This window comes from Mirounga angustirostris, unplaced genomic scaffold (genome assembly GCF_029215605.1).
Source record: "Mirounga angustirostris isolate CCGP_5_RB_7025 unplaced genomic scaffold, mMirAng1.0.hap1 SCAF_2, whole genome shotgun sequence".
Lineage (NCBI taxonomy): Eukaryota > Metazoa > Chordata > Mammalia > Carnivora > Phocidae > Mirounga > Mirounga angustirostris.
In genome coordinates, this window is record NW_026991710.1 from 65,381,328 (window position 1) to 65,397,975 (window position 16,648).

General features: G+C 38.1%; 1 protein-coding gene across 4 annotated transcripts in view; it reads right to left on the reverse strand.

The window, feature by feature from the left end:
• Positions 1–16,648, reverse strand: part of RASGEF1B (RasGEF domain family member 1B) — a 556,303-nt gene that overhangs the window by 525,023 nt on the left and 14,632 nt on the right. For 2 of the 4 annotated variants that reach the window (XM_045880910.3, XM_045880909.3), the window contains exon 2: positions 1,125–1,195. The exons of the other annotated variants lie outside the window; for them this stretch is intronic. The gene's annotated coding sequence lies outside the window, so the exon portion shown is untranslated. The remainder of the gene's footprint in view (positions 1–1,124; positions 1,196–16,648) is intronic. 4 annotated transcript variants of the gene reach the window in all.

The following is a 16,648-nucleotide window of genomic DNA, read 5'->3' on the forward strand; positions in this document are numbered from 1 at the left end:
CAAAATAGCTTCATGTGACTGCCATTCTGCTTCATAATATAACATAATGGCACCAATCATTTATTGAAGGTTCAGTCATTGCCAGGCTTTATTCCAGGTACTTTATATGAATGATCTCACTTAATACCAACAACAACCACCATTATCCCCATTTTCAAGATGAAGAAACTGAGGGGCGCCTGGGTGACTCAGTCGTTAAGCGTCTGCCTTCAGCTCAGGTCATGATCCCAGGGTCCTGGAATCGAGCTCTGCATCACGCTCCCTGCTCAGGGGGAAGCCTGCTTCTCCCTCTCCCACTCCTCCTGCTTGTGTTCCCTCTCTCACTGTGTCTCTGTCAAATAAATAAATAAAATCTTAAAAAAAAAAAAAAGATGAAGAAACTGAAACTAAGAAAAGTAACTGGTCTAAGGACACAGTTAATAAATGACAGAGCCAGAATTCAAATCCAGATCTGCTTGATTCAAAGCCTATTTATGTAACATCTGTTTATTATTTACAATAAAAACTCATATAGTAAAATAAGATGATGTTGAAAATTAAAACCTGGTATTATATTAACAAACAACACATTCTAAAATGACCAAGCTTTGTATTTCACTGTATCTCTTAATAGTTTCCATCTAAAAGATACAGATAAGCAAAAAGAATTCCTTGAGGTAAATAGGTAGACTGGTACCTTAAAATAGCCAACAACAGAAGTTTTGTTCATTCACGTCTCCATAGGTCTTTTGTGACAAAAGAAGGACTCTTTCTGACTGCAGGGATAGGATACTCCCACTGTATATATCCAAATCCTACTTAACCTTCGAATACCAGTTCATTCCCTTTTTCCATGTACTTTTCTCCTATCACTCTGGAAATTATTTCTACTTTTACTTAATTCCTACAGCTATACTTATTGCATGTCAGCACATTGTTTAGCATATAATTATTTCTTCAAGAGTATTTGAAGTATCAGAGACCAGATTTACCCTCCTACCTGAAACCACCAAAAACCAACCAACCAACCAACAAAATACATAAAAACAATGGTTTTCAACACACTGGATAGCAAGCAACAAAGCACAGTGCTCCCTGGGAGACAAGAAATAAGGTGAAGCCCCCATTTGTGCCAGTATACATACCTGCCTTGATTGAGAGAGTTTCCAGGCTGCAGCCCAGAGAGAGGGAATCCAGGGGAAATCCAGCTGACTCCCTGAGATGAAAGGACAGAGCTGAGAGTCTGGGGAGATCGAGGCAACTGAAATTTGTACAACAGAGTACCAAAAAGGAAAAACTTGCACAGAAATAGAACTCCAGAGATCCTCAGAGGATCTCTCTAAAAAAATTCAGCAGGGAACTGATTTGAACATGAATGTGAGAAAATGAGCTGAAGCTGGGGAAAGAACAACCTGAGAGGATTAGAAAGAACAGTACATAGAGCTCACCTAAGACTGGGAATAGTGCCTGTTCCCACAAAGCAGGTGAGGAAACATCATAATGCATGAGTCACTGAGTAGGGTGCTTGGAAGAGTGTTGCCTCAGAAGTAAGGAATAATTAGCCTGAGACTAAACACACTTCGAGGTCACCCTAACAAATTTTTTTAAATAATAAAGCACAAAAATAGTTATGGCTACCTCAAATGTCCAGCACTCAAAAAGGCAATGTCTGGCATCCAGTCAAAGATTATCAAGCATGCAAGGAAGCAGGAAAATACAAATCTTAATGGGGAAAAAAATCGATCAATGAAAATTGGCCCAGAACTGACACAAATGTTAGAAGGACATTATAGTAGTTACAACTATATTTCATATTTTCAATAACTTAGTAGAGACAGGGAAGACATGAAAAAGACCCAAACTAAACTTTTAGAAATGAAAACTGCAATGTCTAAAAGGAAAAATACACTAGAAGTGATTAATGGCAGATTAAGTATATAGAAGAAAATATTATTAAATTGAAGACATACTAACAGAAACTTTCCACAATGAAACATAAAGGGAAAAAAGAATTTTAGAAATAAATGGAAAATCAATGAGCTGTGGAACAATTTTGAGAGGTCTACTATGCATATATTGGAGTCCTGAAGAAGAGGAAGCAGGAAATTAAAAAAATTTTTGAATAAATATTTGATGAAAATATTAACCCACAGAACCAAAAAGCTCATTAACCTCAAGCAAAAGAAATATAAGAAAATGACACCAATACACACCATAATCAAATTATTCTAAACAATGATAAAAAGAAAAAAATTTAAAGCAGCCAGGGAAACAAAGACACATTACATAGACAGGAACAAATATAAGGATGACAGCAGATTTCCCATGGGCAACAAGGTACAGGAGAAGACAATGAAGCAATATCTTTAAAGTAATAAAAGAAAAATATGTCAATATGATTGCTTACATAGAAAATAAAATAGAATCTACAGAAAAGCAACTGGAACTAAAAAGTAAGGTTTACAATGTTGCAGGATCAAAGATCAACATACAAAACCAACTGTATTTTTATATACTCCCAATGAACAATTAGAAATTAAAATTCAAGGGGTGCCTGGTGGCTCAGTTGGTTGAGCATCTGACTCTTGATTTCAGCTCAGGCCTTGATCTCAGAGTCATGAGTTCAAGCCCCATGTTGGGCTCCACACTGGGCATGGAGCCTACTTAAAAAAAAAAAAAAAAGAAAAAGAAGAAATTAAAATTCAAAAAACAATGCAATTTACAATAACATTAAAAATATTAAATACTCAGGGATAAATCTGATGAAAGATGACCCCAGATGCCTCTTCTTCTTTTAAAGAGTTTATTTTTTAGAGCAGATATAGGTTTACAGTAAAATTGAGTAGAAAGTACAGAGTGTTGGAGCACCTGGGTGGCTCAGTTGGTTAGGTGTCTGCCTTCGGCTCCAGTCATGATCCCAGGGTCCTGGGATCGAACCCTGTGTCAGGCTTCCTGCTCAGCAGGGAGTTTGTTTCTCCCTCTCCCTCTGCCACTTCCCCTGCTTGTGCTCTCTCTCTGTCAAATAAATAAATAAAATCTTAAAAAAAAAAAAAAAGGAAGTACAGAGTGTTTTCATAGACAACTGATTTTTAACAAAGATAAAAAAGCAATTTGGGGGCACATAGGTGGCACAGTCAATTAAGTGCCCTACTCCTGTTTCCAGCTCAGGTCATGATCTCAGGGTCATGAGATCAAGCCCAGTGTCAGGCTCTATGCTCAGTGTGGAGTCTGCTTGGGATTCTCTCTCCCTCTCCCTCTGCCCCTCCTGCTCATGCTCTCTCTCTCTCTCTCTCACTCTCTCTAAAAAAAAGGGAATAAATAAATCTTTAAAAAAAATTTTTAAAGCAATTTGGTGGAGGAAGGATCATCTTTCAACAAATGGTGGGAATAATTGCATATCTGTATGCAAAAAAAAAAAAGAACTTTGGTCTATGCCTCACACTATGTGCAAAAAGTAACTCAAAATGGATCAATGACCTAAATGTAAAATGTAAAACAGAAATTCTACAAGAAAATATAGGAGAAAAGTCTTCGTGACCTTGGATTAAATATTTCCTAGATATACCAAATGCATGATCAATAAAAGGGAAAACGGTAAATTGAACTTCATAAAAATTAAAAACTTCTTCTTGTCAAAAGAACCGCTAAGAGGAGAAAAAGATAAGCCACAGAGTGGGAGAAAATACTTGCAAATCATTTATCTGATAAAATAATTGTATCAAAAATAAATAAAGAACTCTCAAAACTTATTAAGAAAAATATCAAAATGGGCAAATGATTTAAACAGACATTTCACCAAAGAAGATATATGAATGGCAAATAAGCCCATAATAGGATGTTCAACATCATTAGTCATTAGCAAAATATAAATTAAAGCCACATGAGATACCTCTACACACCTATTAGAGTGGATAAAATTACAAGGGCTAACATACCAAGTGCTAATGAAAATATAGAGGACCTGAAACACTCATACACTGCTAATGGAAATGTAAAACCAGCCAACCACTTTGGAAAACAGTTTGGCAATTTCTTAAACAATAAGCATACACCTACCAAATGATCCAGCCATTCCACTTCTAAGCATAACCCAAGAGAAATAAAAGTGTATGTCTACTTGTCCATGAATATTCACAGCAACTTTAAGAGCCAAAAAACTATAAACAATCCAAATGCCCAATGACAGGTGAATGAATAAACCAGTTTCGGCATATCCATACAATAAAATACTCTCAAAAAAATACAGAATGAACTATTGATACACACAATAACATGGATTGATCACAAAATAATGATAGACAAGCAAGACAAAAATGAGTCAAACTCTCAACACAGAAAGAATACACAGAAACACCAATCTCTGGGTGTTTTCCCCCCGAAAGAGGTATATTTGCATACTTTAAAAGCTGCTGCCTAACGGTCTAGCTTCCAGTCAGCCTAAATCTAGGTGCTAATGGAGATCCTCCCCTTTAGGAAAATAACAAGTCTTGGCACATGTTTACCTACTGGCAGCCACTAAAAATAAAGTAGGCTGCTTGGACCATCACCAAGGTTTGAGAGACAACCAAGAGATACAGAGTTGATAGTAAGGTTCCATCTCCTACACGAGGCCATTCCTTCAAGATGGAGAGTTGGCTGTTTTACATAATGCATAGAAACCAACACAGAGATCAGAGAAAATTAAAAAAAAAAAGATGTAAATATTTTTCTTTGATGCAAAACTCCAGAAAATGCAAACAAACACTTAAAGACAGAAGACAAATCAGTGGTTGCTGGGGACAAGTGGGAAGATTATAAAAGAGTACAAGAAAGCTTTTGGGAGTGATGGATATGTTCATTATCCTGATTATGACCATTTCATATGTATATGCATACGTCAAAACCTATCAAGTTATATACTTAGAGCAACTGTACACATTAATAGCAAATTACTGTATGTCAATTGTAGCACAATAATGCTTTATAAAAATGAGTGTTCATTTTTAAACAATCCATAGTACAAGATAAAAAGGACAAGCCACGAGAATGTCATGAATTCATTTTTTCCTAATATAGTTAGGAGTAAATAGTATGCACATACAATGAATATACAGGTGTAGCTTAAAAGATGGGTTTTTTTGGTTTTGGGGGATATTTTTGTGGGGTTTTCTTGAGGGGGTTGCTCTTTTCCCAACAGATACATTTGGAAGACAAAGGTTTACATTTCTTTTAATTTCCTTATATTCTAAAAATAATCTTATTGGGGAGAAGGAAAGATGGCGGAGGAGTAGGTGACCCTATTTCAACTAGTCCCCGGAATTGAGCTGGATATCTACCAAACCACTCTAAGCACCCACGAAACCAGCCTGAGATGTAAGAAGATCTGGATCTCTACAAATAGAATATCGCAGGCGGTTGGTTTTGAGGTACAAGCGGGGAGCCGTGATTCTGCGGGCAGATATCGGAGGATAAACAGCAGTGGGAGGGTGCCTGGCCGTGGGGATCCTGCACCACCGGTGAGCGACAGCCTCGCGTGCTGCGGACGGGCACACACTCGCAGACCGGTAGCGTTGGGAAAGGACTTTAGGGCAGCCCCCAGGGTGGAAACCCAGAGCGGCGGGGTCGCGCCTGCGAACTGGGAGCGGCTGGCGGTTTTAGAAGCACAAAAGGCAGAGTCGTGCCCCGACCTGGAGGCAGGACTGGGAGCGCTGCGGAGGGGCGCACAACCAAGGACGCTGCAGTTTATAGCAGCACGGACAGAAACAGAGACAGTGTGGCCTGGAGAGCTCACCGAAGAACAGACTGCAGTCTCTCTGCTCTGAGGCAGAGGGTTGGAAACGGTCTCTTCTGCTCTGACTCGCAGAAGAGACACGGAAAGCCGCCAGGGAAAGCCGCCAGAGAACAAAAGCCCCAAAAACTGATTCCCGCTGAGCCCATCCCCCGCCACAGGGGGGCAGGGCAACTCCGCCCAAACAGGGTTGCCTGAGTAACAGCACTGGCAGGCCCCTCCCCCAGAAGACAGGCTGGGAAAACAAGAAGCCAGCAACCCTAAAGTCCCAAGAAAACAGGTGCATTTTGCTTGGGTTCTGGCCAATAATTTGGACTCTATACATTCCCTCAAACACCCATCAACAGAATGACTAGGAGGAGGAACCCCCAAAATAGAAAAGACTCAGGGATTATGACTTATGCTGCTGATTTACAAATGTTTGCAGATATAGCCAAGATGTCGGAGATGGAATTCAGGCTAGCAATTGTGAAGACAATGGCTAGAATGGAGAAATCAATTAATGGCAACATAGAGTCTCTAAGGGCAGAAATGAAAGGTGAATTGGCAGAACTTAAAAATGCTATCAATGAGATCCAATCCAATCTAGATAATCTAACAGCTAAGGTAAGTGAGGCAGAAGAACGAATAAGCGACCTGGAAGACAATTTAATAGATAAAAAGGGAAAAGAGGAGGCCAGGGAAAAACAACTCAGAATCCATGAAAATAGAATCAGAGAAATAAGTGACACCATGAAGCGTTCCAATATCAGAATAATTGGAATCCCGGAGGGAGTGGAGAGAGAGGACTAGAAGATGTATTTGAGCAAATCGTAGCTGAGAACTTCCCTAACCTGGGGAATGAAACAAACATTCCCATCCTAGAGGCAGAGAGGACCCCTCCCAAGATCAAGGAAAACAGGCCAACACCCCAGCATGTAATAGTAAAACTTGCAAATCTTAGAACCAAGGAAACCATCTTAAGGGCAGTTGGGGGAAGAGATTCCTTATGTACAGAGGGAGGAACATCAGAATAACATCAGATCTATCCACAGAGACCTGGCAAGCCAGAAAGGCCTGGCAAGACATATTCAGGTCACTAAATGAGAAGAACATGCAGCCAAGAATACTTTATCCGGCAAGGCTGTCATTTAGAATGGATGGAGAGCTGCAGAGCTTCCATGACCGACAGAAACTGAAAGAATATGTGACCACTAAGCTGGCCCTGCAAGAAATATTAAGGGGGGGTTCTATAAAAGGAGAAAGACCCCAAGAGTGATATACAACAGAAATTTACAGGGACAATCTATAAAAACAATGTCTTCACAGGCAACATGATGACAATTCATATCTTTCAATAATCACTCTCAACGTGAATGGCCTAAATGCTCCCATAAAACGGCACAGGGTTGCAGATTGGATAGAAAGACAGGACCTATCCATAGGCTGCCTACAAGAGACTCATTTTGAACCTAAAGATACATCCAGACTGAAAGTGAAGGGATGGAGATCCATCTTCCATGCCAGCGGACCTCAAAAGAAAGCTGGGGTAGCAATTCTTATATCAGACAAATTAGATTTTAAACTAAAGTCTGTAATTAGAGACACAGAAGGACACTATATCATTCTTAAAGGGTCTATCCAACAAGATCTAAGAATTGTAAATATCTATGCCCCCAACATGGGAGCAGCCATCTACATAAGCCAACTGTTAACCAAAATAAAGAGTCATATTGATAATAATACATTAATTGTAGGAGACCTCACTACTCCACTCTCAGCAATGGACAGATCATCTAAGCAGAAAATCAACAAGGAAACAAGAGCTTTGAATGATACATTGGACCAGATGGACCTCATAGATATTTACAGAACATTCCACCCTAAAACAACAGAATACTCATTCTTCTCAAGCGTGCATGGAACTTTCTCCAGAATAGACCACATACTGGGTCACAAATCAGGTCTCAACCGATACCAAAAGACTAAGATTATTCCCTGCATATTCTCAGACCACAATGCTTTAAAACTGGAACTCAATCACAAGAAAAAATTTGGCAGAAATTCAAACACTTGGAAGCTAAAGACCACTCTGCTCAAGAATGTTTGGGTCAACCAAGAAATCAAAGAAGAACTTAAACAATTCATAGAAATCAATGAGAACGAAAACACATCAGTCCAAAATCTATGGGATATTGCAAAGGCGGTCCTAAGGGGGAAATACATAGCCATCCAAGCCTCACTCAAAAAAATAGAAAAGTCCCAAATTCACCAACTAACTCTACACCTTAAAGAACTAGAGAAAAAGCAACAAACGATGCCTAAGCCACGCATTAGAAGAGAAATAATTAAAATTAGAGCAGAAATCAATGAATTAGAAACCAGAAACACAGTAGATCAGATCAACAAAACTAGAAGTTGGTTCTTTGAAAGAATTAATAAGATCGATAAACCACTGGCCAGACTTACCCAAAAGAAAAGAGAAAGGACCCAAATTAATAAAATTATGAATGAAAGGGGAGAGATCATGACTAACACCAAGGAAATAGAAACAATTATTAGAAATTATTATCAACAACTATATGCCAATAAACTGAGCAATCTGGATGAAATGGAGGCCTTCCTGGAAACCTATAAGCTGCCAAGACTGAAACAGGAAGAAATTGACAACCTGAATAGGCCAATAACCAGTAACGAGATCAAAGCAGTGATCAAAAACCTCCCAAAAAAACAAGACTCCAGGGCCTGATGGATTCCCTGGGGAATTCTACCAAACATTCAAAGAAGAAGTAATACCTATTGTACTGAAGCTGTTTCAAAAAATAGAAACAGAAGGAAAACTTCCAAACTCATTCTATGAGGCCAGCATTACCTTAATCCCCAAACCAGGTAAAGACCCCATCAAAAAGGAGAATTTCAGACCGATATCCCTGATGAATATGGATTCCAAAATCCTCAACAAAATCCTAGCTAATAGGATCCAACAATACATTAAAAGAATCATCCACCACGACCAAGTGGGATTTATCCCTGGGATGCAAGGGTGGTTCAACATTCGCAAATCAATCAATGTGATAGAACACATTAATAAGAGGAGGGAGAAGAACCATATGGTCCTCTCAATTTTGTCATTCGACAAAATACAATATCTTTTCCTGATTAAAACTCTTCAGAGTATAGGGATAGAGGGAACATTCCTCAAGCTCATAAAATCCATCTATGAAAAACCCACAGCGAATATCCTCCTCAATGGGGAAAAGCTGAGAGCCTTTCCCTTAAGATCAGGAACACATCAAGGATGCCCACTCTCGCCACTATTGTTCAACATAGTACTAGAAGTCCTAGCAACAGCAATCAGACAACAAAAAGAAATAAGTTATTCAAATTGGCAAAGAAGAAGTCAAACTCTCTCTCGCAGACGACATGATACTTTATGTGGAAAACCCAAAAGACTCCACCCAAATTATTAGAACTCATACAGCAATTCAGTAATGTGGCAGGATACAAAATCAATGCACAGAAATCAGTTGCTTTCTTATACACTAACAATGCAACTGTAGAAAGAGAAATTAGAGAAACGATTCCATTTACAATAGCACCAAAAACCATTAAGATACCTCGGAATAAACCTAACCAAAGAGGTAAAGGGTCTATACTCTAGGAACTACAGAACACTCATGAAAGAAATTGAAGAAGACACAAAAAGATGGAAAAATATTCCACGCTCATGGATCGGAAGAATAAACATTGTTAAAATGTCTATGCTATCCAGAGCAATCTATACCTTCAATGCCATCCCGATCAAAATTCCAATGACATTTTTCAAAGTGCTGGAACAAACAATCCTAAAATTTGTATGGAATCAGAAAAGACCCCGAATCACCAAGAAAATGTTGAAAAAGAAAAACAAAGCTGGGAGCATCACGTTGCCTGATTTCAAGCTTTATTACAAAGCTGTGATCACCAAGACAGCATGGTACTGGCACAAAAACAGACATATAGACCAATGGAACAGAATAGAGAACCCAGATATGGACCCTCAACTCTATGGTCAAATAATCTTTGACAAAGCAGGAAAAAACATGCAATGGAAAAAAGACAGTCTCTTCAATAAATGGTGCTGGGAAAATTGGACAGCCACATGCAGAAGGATGAAACTCGACCATTCTCTAACACCATTCACAAAGATAAACTCAAAGTGGATGAAAGACCTCAATGTGAGACAGGAATTCATCAAAACCCTAGAGGAGAACATAGGCAGTAACCTCTTTGACATCGCCCACAGCAACTTCTTTCAAGATACATCTCCCAAAGCTAGTGAAACAAAAGCAAAAATGAACTTTTGGGACTTCATCAAGATAAAAAGCTTCTGCACAGCAAAGGAAACAGTCAACAAAACAAAGAGGCAACCCACGGAATGGGAGAAGATATTTGCAAATGACACTACAGATAAAGGGCTGGTATCCAAGATCTATAAAGAACTTCTCAAACTCAACACCCAAAAAACAAATAATCAAGTCAAAAAGTGGGCAGAAGATATGAAAAGACACTTCTCTGAAAAAGACATACAAATGGCTAACAGACACATGAAAAAATGTTCATCATCATTAGCCATCAGGGAAATTCAAATCAAAACCTCATTGAGATACCACCTTACACCAGTTAGAAATGGCAAAAATGGACAGGGAAAGAAACAACAAATGTTGGAGAGGTTGTGGAGAAAGGGGAACCCTCTTACACTGTTGGTGGGAATGCAAGTTGGTACAGCCACTTTGGAAAACAGTGTGGAGGGTCCTCAAAAATTTAAAAATAGAGCTACCCTATGACCCAGCAATTGCACTACTGGGTATTTACCCCAAAGACACAGATGTAGGGAAAAGAAGGGCCATATGCACCCCAATGTTCATAGCAGCAATGTCCGCAAGAGCCAAACTGTGGAAAGAGCCAAGATGCACTTCAACAGATGAATGGATAAAGATGTGGTCCATATATACAATGGAATATTACTCAGCCATCAGAAAGGATGAATACCCAACTTTTACATCAACATGGATGGGACTGGAGGAGATTATGCTAAGTGAAATAAGTCAAGCAGAGAAAGTCAATTATCATATGGTTTCACTTATTTGTGGAACATAAGGAATAGCATGGAGGACATTAGGAGAAGGAAGGGAAAAACGGGAGTGGGGGGAATTGGAGGGAGAGATGAACCATGAGAGACTATGGACTCTGAGAAACAAACAGGGTTTTAGAGAGGAGGGGCGAGGGGGGATTGGTCAGCCCGGTGATGGGTATTAAGGAGGGCACGTACTGCCTGGAGCACTGGGTGTTATACGAAAACAATGGATCATGGATCACCACATCAAAAACTAATGATGTATTGTATGGTGACTAACATAACATAATAAAATTTAAAAAATAATAATAATCTTATTAATTTTTTCAAAGGAAGTACCAAAACAGATTTCAAATGTTTCCTAAAGACAGTAAAACCAAGACAAAAGTTATGGAGAAAATAAAATTAGCAATCCAACATGCAAGAACAAACAAAGTAGCATCTCGAACTACTAGGAAGGGAAATAAAGCCTTACCAGATAAAATTCTTCTAGGAATAATTTTCAAGGGTGGCTCATATTTTATCTTGAATTTTTTTACCTAGTTGTCTCAAGATTTATTCCTCCAAATCTTGCTGCCTTTCCCAAAATTTTTTTTTTAAGACCATGCAAGGACACTGAATTTAAATAGTTAAATTAACATTATCTCATTATGCTAAGATAATGAGGTAGTTGTTCACATTTGGAAAGTACTCCAAAATCAGTCAGATTTTTAAGAAGGCCTTCAAAAGACTCAAAGCCGAGGAATAATTCAGAATGTTTTGTTGTTTTGTTTTGTTTTTCCAAATAGGATGTATGGCCCTCACCAGTAGGGTTGTTACAAGCTGATGAAATCTCATCAGTGTACCCAACAAGGAAAAAAAAATACTTACATACGTCCCTGCATCCAAAGGGTTTATGAAGACTCACAATACAGAAACTGCTTTTTCAAACTGAACTCCAGAGTTTTACGCATTTAACTTTCCTGGGGTTCTCTAGATTTGAAGCCTGGTTTTCCAGGAAAGTGGAAAAAACACGTGGATACTTGTCCGGATCAGTCATTACAAGCTGTAGCAAATTAGGTAAATGAGTTCAACTCTCTATAATTTTTCATTGAAAATGGAGGGATGAGTCTAGAAATTTCTCACAGCACCATCATTTTGCAACTATGTCTAAAACAAGACAGAAAGCTTTACTGAAAGCTTTGGACAGTCACAACAAGTAGGAAAAAGACACTGACTCAAGCACAAAAGCCAATTATGTTGTTTTAAAAATTGTAGCAAAAGTTCATGGATAGTTTAATATTTAAAGTTAATGTGGTGTTTATGATAATAAGTACATTTTCCATTTTCATTTTTTGTAACCACCCTTCAAAATTATAACATCACAGAATATAACAGAAACAATTTGCCTTGTGAAGAAAATCTCTATACTTATTATCTTATCTAAATGTTCCAATTAATTGTGGTTGAAGATTTATTTTAAAAAATCAAAAAATCTAAATGGACAAACAAAACAATTACCAAAAAAGTAAATAAAACTACATTACATTTTACACTTCTGTGTTCTTCAATTGAATGATACTGTAACTTAAAAAGAATAAAGTTTCAACTATTTAAATTAAAAATGCCAGACACATACCAATATTTTTAACCAATTTAAACAATGTTAAAGTTTCTATCATAACAGATCTTAGAATTTACAACCAATGTTATCCTAAAATATTTTAGGGTCCAGGGCCTTCCGCAAAGAAGGACAAATCATATTAGGTGATGCTAACATCCTTTCTATCCACCCTCAATATTTGAAAGCAAATGAAGTCAGGTTAATATGAAAGTCAAATCTGCAAGTCTTCAAGGCCAAAGGGAAAGGAGAAAGAAATCCATCAAAGAAGTATTTTAGGGGTGCCTGGGTGGCTCGGTCGTTAGGCGTCTGCCTTCGGCTCAGGTCATGATCCCAGGGGCCTGGGATTGAGCCCCGCATCGGGCTCCCTGCTCAGCGGGAAGCCTGCTTCTCCCTCTCCCACTCCCCCTGCTTGTGTTCCCTCTCTCGCTGTGTTTCTCTCTCTGTCAAATAAATGGATAAAATCTTAAAAAAAAAAAAAAAAAGAAGTATTTTACATCCTTTGGTATGTACACTCATGGAGTAAAATGTTTTTCAAGTTTCCCTGATTATGGGGGAAGAGGAAGGTTTATGGAAAAGGTATAGTGTGGTTTTATGCATTTATTCATTTGTGTTTTAGTTCTACAAGACTGCTATCTCTACAAGATTGCTATGTTCTGGGGATACAACAGTGAAGAAATAAACATAGTTCTTCTCACTGTCTAATATTGATCTTCTTGTTAGGACAGTAACTCCACATTTGTTGCATTGTGGAATGAAGAGAGTGAAGCTAGAGATAGCAAAATAGCTTGTTGAACCTCATTTGAGGAACAGCTTTCTACTCTCACAATATAGAAGGGAAATAGAGAAAAAGAGAAAAGAGAGAGTTAGCTGTGTGTTTTCACAAGTAGGAGTTTTCCCTGCCTTACCGTGTTCGAAGAAAGGAAGAAGGAAAAAGAAACAGACATATGCGTACTAAGGATCCACCCACTCACAGATATGGCTCAATGTGAGTCCTGCAACCTGTCATATTTGTATTCCTCCACCTTGGGGTCAAATGAGGAAGAAAACTAATTTGATAGAATAAGTAATAAAGGAGCATTGAGTACTCTCTCTAGAGGACCATGCTGTAACTTTCTATTTAACTTTCTTTTTGGAGGAAATGTCAGTATCAAAATATAATCTTCATGGGCACCTGGGTGGCTCAGTTGGTTAAAGCGACTGCCTTCGGCTCAGGCCATGATCCTGGAGTCCCGGGATCGAGTCCCGCATCGGGCTCCCTGCTCAGCGGGGAGCCTGCTTCTCCCTCTGACCTTCCCCCCTCTCGTGTACTCTCTCTCATTCTCGCTCTCTCAAATAAATAAATAAATCTTTAAAAATATATATATATATAATCTTCATGTCTGGATAAGCATATAGTTGACCATTATCTTTTCAACAGATCTGTCTCTCCGAAAGCTCCACCTTTCAAAAGATAATTGAGCCTATCTTGATATTAAAAAATCAAGGACCCATTTATGTTTTTAAAGGGAATGGCACATATTTGCATTACACAGAGGCAAATTTGACAGTTCAAAATTCTAAAATATGCAGGTAATACAGTAATGTGCAGCATTATCAAGGAAAACAGAATTAGAGCAAAGACCACCTTACTGCATTTCAAAAGTGCAAGGAAAACTAATACATTTGGCTGGTGTTAGTCACTGTTTTCATGGATCAGTATCAAAGCACAAAAACTGAAGCCAATGAACTGCTTATATTTCTTAATTTTCAAGATTTTATGTGCGAGAAAATTGATGATGTTTCATAGTAAAACTGATTTAAATCAACCTGTCATTGATTTGTTTACATAAACAGTTCCACTTCTTAATTTATTAAAGGGATAATATTGAGTTGACGATCTAATTTTTCTATATGCAAACCTAAATAGAAAAAAATGTCGCCACACTCACACACAACATATATAGTAAAGTAATACTCCCAACCATCTAGCCTTGCAACTATGAACTGGATAAAAAAACAGATTAGACCAAACTCCCTTCTTACTCCTTAAATACTACAAGAACACCTTTTGTGATTTCATTTATTTATTTGTCAAATATTTACTAAGTATCATTTTCCCTGCCTACCATGTAAATAGGTAGAAGATGCTATGAAAGAAATGTTAAGTTTTTACCCTGGACTTCAGGGATTTATACTTTAATTGAAGGTATTATCTTGTAGGTCCTCCTAACAGTTGGCTTAGACAGAAATTTTACACTGTTTATTTTCCAATTTGGATATACTCTCTATCCCATATCTCTTGCATTAGGCTGTTATTATCTTAAGGGCAGAAACACTGACACCTTCCATGTAACAACTATTCCAATTCTCAGGGTACATACACGACATACACAATAGAAAATAAAATATTTTTCTAGTATAAAACAGTGAGAGACCAGTTTCCCCAAAACTCTTTTAATAATAAGATACTAAGAGAGTTTAGCACTTTTTTCTGAGTATTTTTATAATTCATCACTCAGCAATAGTATAAATCATATTTTCTGAAATTAAAAGTACTATACAGAAAAAAAAATCCCTTATGAATAAACAAGTTCTAAAACAATGTTAACATCTTCATAACATTGTTCTATTTGGCTAAGTCGATGTGACAGATGGGTTATTGTAAACTGCAATTCCTTACTTGCACTTAATTTCCTACTTAAAAACAAATCAAACCCACAACACCACACCGGAGTACATTTCTAGTTCATTGCAAGCTGACCAATTAAAGTCAAATCCATGTATTTTGCATAAGGAAAACTAAATTTAACTCTTTCCACCCTTTGAAGCACTAAAACAACCTTAGAGTCGCAAGACGTGGCTCAAGACCCAGCTTTGCCACATACTAATTTTCGGACCTTGGGTAACTCATCTAACTTCTTGGTGATTCAGATTCCTCACGTGCAAGTTAAGAAGTTAAGATGCAATTCATTCAGCATCCCACTCCATCTCTAACTCTTTGAAGACACTGGCATTTACTAAACTTCTAATACTATCCTCATTCGACCCAAATGACATTCTATTTAACCACAAAACACAACCAACACAAGCCACATCCATTATACACCATTCTTGTGAATTCATCCACTTTTACCTGAATATGTAACGAGGCACACAGCATTTTTATGAATTGGCAGAATTTGTTACAAACCAGTAATTCAAGTGGTCACTCTGATCTTTCAAGAAGTTGCTATTGTTCTCTATCATTTGAAGTTCTAATAGGAAACAGATGACATATTCAAATTGGGTAATTTAAGGAAAGCTCAGTAAAATTTTGACTATTTACAAAGATACAAGAAGGGTATAAGAAAAACCACAAGGCATGATACAGTATCTTGGGACTGGTAACATGCCCCATTACCCACCCAGCCCCCACACACAAAGTAGCAAGAGAAGGGAGAGTTGCAGGAAGTTGAAGACAGACAGGGTATAGGGAGAGAATCACAGGAGATGTGATCTTAGGTAGAAGGACACAGCCAGCCCAAGGTGACCTTGCAAATAGGGAGCTGAGGTAATAAATGCCTTGCCCTCACAATCTCCACTCCTTCCAGTCTCTGACCAATGTCCCCCATTGACTAAACCCAATTAGAAGCTGAGGCCAAGAGAACCCTGTGGATGTATTTCATACAGGTTGGCTTCCTAGAGTAGAGTGGAGAAAGATCAAGAACTAGAGGTGTAAAGGGAAATACCGAACATAAACCTCTTCCCTCTAATTAGGCTACATTCTCAAAGAGTTATACTGCCCCCCAACTTGACAGGAGACTTCTTTAATGGTGTCATGAATACAAACTACTTGTCTAGTGAGCTCATGTAATATGCTGGATCCCTTCCAAATTCTATGTATTTAATGTTCGAATAATCTTTATTCTAATACTAAGAACCTATTAGAACTCTCTAATGTAGTCATCTGGGATAATTTTAGCTCTCAACAGGTTTTCACAAAGAATGCAAGCAAACCAATTGCTTAAATTGGAAGAAATGTCAATGTTAGTAAAGATTGATTTCCTATACTCCTTCTCTCTAATTAGTTGCTTTGGACATCAATGAGTTGCATGAAAAGAGCCACAATGATTTCTCTGATTAAGTAGCTCCAGCAAACTAGAAAGGTTGGAGGACAGCATTATTAACTCTTTCATGGGCTGTGCATGTAAAGCCGTGCTGAGCTGCACACAATATCGAAATGCTC